Genomic DNA, 4,826 nt, shown 5'->3' with positions numbered 1-4,826 from the left:
TCGAGATGTGAAATTCTATGAGACACAATTTCCATTTAAGACTGAGTTGAATGGTAAAACAGTGGAGACGGACATTATGAGGAGCTCTAGAAGTCATATAGCGACTGATGTTGCTGGGACTGCAGCTGAGACTGATCGTAATGGTGAAGAGTGGAGTGATGATGAAGAGTGTCTATCTGCTGACGGTGAAGAAACTGCAGGAAAACAGCGACAGATAGATGGAGATATCGCAGTACAAACTGCGGCACCTGCTGAAGACGTCTCTGTTCAGCGTCAGACTACAGCGTCAGAAAATTCTGCCGTTGTGAACAATGATGAACAAGCCACGGATGCTGCTGTTGTGAATGAGGATTTAGGAAAGGGGAAGCGTCAGAAGATTCCCTCGAGTAGGCTTAAAGGTTTTGTGACATGCACCATTAGAGAAAATAGTCCATCTCACTCTCAATCATCACAGTCATCATCCTCAGGTACACCTTGTCCTTTGACATATTTTGCTAGTTGTGACAGGTTTTCGGACATGCATAAAAATTATATTGCTGCAATATCTGCAAAGTCTGAGCCGAGGAATTTCAGAGAGGCAATGAAACATCCAGGCTGGAGGAAAGCAATGGCGGAAGAAATACGGGCCTTAGAAGAACAAGGCACATGGGATCTAACAGAACTGCCACCTGGTAAGAAAGCTTTAGGAAGCAAGTGGATATATACGGAAAAATATGATGAAAACGGGAATTTGGTACGTCTAAAGGCGAGACTTGTGATTTTTGGAAATCATCAAGTTGAAGGATTAGATTACAATGAGACATTTGCACCAGTGGCAAAGATGACAACGGTTCGTATGTTCTTAGCTGTAGCTGCAGCTAAACAGTGGTATGTGCATCAGATGGATGTGCATAATGCATTCCTACATGGAGATTTGGAAGAGGAAGTATATATGAAAATACCACCAGGATTTGCTAAGGGTAATCCGAATATGGTGTGTAAGATGAAGAAATCGTTGTATGGCCTAAAACAAGCACCGCGGTGTTGGTTTGCGAAGCTATCAACTGCATTGAAGAATTATGGGTTTCGGCAATCATACTCAGATTATTATCTTTTTACTATGATGAAGGGAAAGATGCGACTTAATGTACTGGTGTATGTTGATGATTTAATTATTGCAGGGAATGATCTAGTTGCGCTTACACAATTTAAAGCGTACTTGGGTCAATGTTTCAAGATGAAAGATTTAGGAAAATTAAAATACTTCCTAGGTTTGGAAGTGGCTCGTAGTAAACGAGGTTTCTACATATGCCAGAGGAAGTATGCGTTGGATATTATAATGGAGGCAGGTTTATTGGGTGCGAAACCTGCAGAATTTCCTATTGAAACCAATCATCGTCTTGCTTTAGCAACAGGAGATTTGCTTTATGATGTAGAAAAGTATAGAAGATTGGTTGGACGTTTGATATATTTATCTGTCACCAGACCAGATCTTGCTTATTCAGTGCATATCTTGTCTCAGTTTATGCAACGACCAAGAATGGATCATTGGGAAGCAGCACTTCGTGTGGTTAGATATTTGAAAAAGAATCCTGGACAAGGAATTCTGTTGCGCTCTGATAGTAGTTTAACCTTGAGAGGTTGGTGTGATTCAGATTGGGCAAGTTGTCCTTTAACTAGGCGTTCACTGACGGGATGGTTTATTTGTTTTGGAGATTCGCCAGTATCTTGGAAGACTAAGAAGCAACCAACTGTGTCTCGTAGCTCGGCTGAAGCAGAATATCGTTCCATGGCGGCGGCTACATGTGAATTGAAATGGTTGAAACAATTACTCAGTGATTTGAGAGTTTATCATCCACAAGCGATGAATCTTCTTTGCGATAGTCAATCAGCTTTATATATTGCGAAGAACCCTGTTTTTCATGAAAGAACAAAACATATTGAAGTGGACTGTCATCTAGTAAGGGATGCGGTAATACAAAAGATTATTCTACCTTCTTATACTCCTACCACAATGCAGTTGGCGGATATATTCACAACGTCGTTGGGAAAATCTCAGTTCCATGCTAATTTATCCAAGATGGGCATTTGTGACCTGCATGCTCCGTCTTGAGGGGGGTATTGAGACACGTGACTGAGACTGTTTAGGAAAGTCTCAGTTAAGTACGTCTCTTAGAGATTGTTTAGGAAAGTCTTATATATAAGACTTCTAAGCACGGTAACAAATCCGAGAATCCGAGACTGTTTAGGAATGTACTTTGATTAGGACTCTTTATATTGGTCAAGAGTTAGAGTCCTGTTAGGAAGTTAATTCTTTCCCAAGTATGAATCATATATATATATATGTATCAACGTATTGTAAGAGGGAGAACAAGTTAATAAAAAGATATAATAGTATCAAATTCTTGACATCATGTCTTGAGAAATACAATTGATATTATAACAATTAACGTAACAAATATAATCAAAAGGATAATTTTCTTGGTAATAGTATACTTAATAGTTCAAAATTTAAAATAATTAAAACGAAGCCTTTTAGGAGAGAAATAACTGAGCATACAACACCAAGAAGTGAGCAAATAAAAATAAGAAATTAATTATGTAAAATAGCCTCCTCCTCAACCTAAATTGAACAATAAGTTGTTTATGGATGATTTTCTTTTTTCTTTTTTTTTTTTAATTCTCAAAAGTAAAAGCTTACTTACAAGATGGAAAAACGTCACCACGGCATGCAAGTTCTCCTCGTATCAATGGAAAATTTTAGGGAAACTGTCAAAATCGGCTCCCAAATAATTAGGTCGGACAAAAAAAAAACACAAAAAAACCTTTATTTGAAGATGGCTTAAATAGGTTGAAGATGGCTTAACTTTCCTAATCCGTAATTTGAAGATGTAATGGGCCAAAGAGATAATTGGGCTTCCAGCCAACCATTACTTTAGCCCTCTGATCGGTCCATCCGTGGTTTCATCTCAACTAGTACTTTTTAGTGCTTGCAAATGATTAGCCAGCCGTCCACAATGTCTGTACTCCAAGTTTTTTTTGCATGACTACATGGCATTTAGTCATTGGTTAATATGATTTTCGTTCGGGAGCTACTACTCCTGAAAATTACTCCAGTCCAGAAGGGTTTAGTTTGTGCTCAAATACGATAAACCGAGAGATGAAAATGAGCGACTACTAATGGCTCCGCCTCTAAATACAGAACTCCAATCTCACCTTTAATTGTTTTCAGTAATGGCATCTAGTAATGGAGGGACTACTGGAGGTCCAACTTAGGGTTCGACAATTTAACTTCTAAACTTTAGAAAGAAATCTTTTGGAAATGATGGTTCACACAAAGCAACGACGGATGCCAAACAGCAGACAAGTTGTTGGACTATAAATTTGGATTCGTAATAGTGATAGGTAATTCGGTATATGATTCTTGGAGCATAAGTTAATTTTTTGAAATGGAATATATATTGAACAAAGGAAGAATGTGCAAAGTGAGAGGGGTGAAAGGTCCATTGGAGACCCTAGTACTAGTATCGGATTCCTGGATGCATCCAATTTCTAAGTGACCTATCAACAACTTATCAGCACTTAACACTGAGTGCAGCGGCAAAGGGTTTCTTCAGCACTTAACCCTAGTAGTAACAGACTATATAGCTTTTTGGAGATAGGGGAGCGGCAAAGGGTTTCTTCCTACCGTATCTCTTCTAGCATCTGGAGTTACTTTTTGTAAACATCATATGGGTTATGCCCAACGACATTGATCTAATCACTAAGGGCTGGAGATGCATAAACTTTTTAACACTGGGTAAAGTGCTACGGAAGCTCCTTCCAGCTTCCATCAGTTGGACCATTTGGACACAGAGAAACAAATTCGAATTTGAACACACCATTTTTTATGTGGGGTTGGTGATTAAGCAGATTACATCTCAAGTCTTTTTCTGGTCTTAAAATTTAGAACCCATGAAAAGGATCTTCAACCGTGCTATTTAGACAGCCTTTGGGAGGCTAGCTTCACATGTGACGGCAGCCCGCTGGACAAAAAACAAAAAAAAAAAGCAGACCGAAAATTGCACTTCGTTTTGTCCGGAAGCTCTAATAGAGATGGTGGACCGCCAATGTTGGAGTTTTGTAGGGGCCCATTGCTATTAGTGCCCGGTACATATTGAAGTGTAACACTTCGATGCATGTATCATTTTTGAAAATGTTGATTCTTTACAGACGGAGAAAACTGACTACGACAAAATCGTCAGACTCAGTATTTTTGGTGGGTTCCGGTGGGCACCGCAGAAAACAACAGGGGAGGCCTGGTATTTGTGAGAAAATTTGGGCGTGTTTTTTTTTTCTCGTTTTATTTCGTTGTTCGTGAAGAATTTTTGTTTTGGAAAAACAAATAAGAAGATGGAAAACGTTGAATATGTTGACTTCTATAATTGTATTTATATAATTTATTATCTCCCAATCCTCTTTTTCCAGTTAAAACCCATCTCTATCTTACTTTTTCCTTCTGCAGAATTCATAATCGACAGTAAAATTTCATAGATATTTCCATCAGATATATCCGATTACCAACTAATCAACGAAGTTGTGAAAGATGATGACCCCCTCAAATTTACTGCAAAAATACTTGCCCTTTACAACCCATTTTATTAAAGCTAAAGATTTGATTCGTTCGAACTTTATTATTGTACTTGAATTTTCTGAGCTTGTGAAATAATGCTTAAGGATTAAGGTCGCAACTTCCAAGTTTGCACACCTTACATCTATATAGAAGTTGATATGAAAAGGAAACTTAAGATGAGAATAACTACTTGTTCACCGCAATGCACTTGTTCATCGGTATAATGTACCTCAGA

The sequence above is a fragment of the Papaver somniferum genome, chromosome 10 (genome assembly GCF_003573695.1).
Source record: "Papaver somniferum cultivar HN1 chromosome 10, ASM357369v1, whole genome shotgun sequence".
Taxonomy (NCBI): domain Eukaryota; kingdom Viridiplantae; phylum Streptophyta; class Magnoliopsida; order Ranunculales; family Papaveraceae; genus Papaver; species Papaver somniferum.
This window is presented reverse-complemented; position numbering follows the sequence as displayed.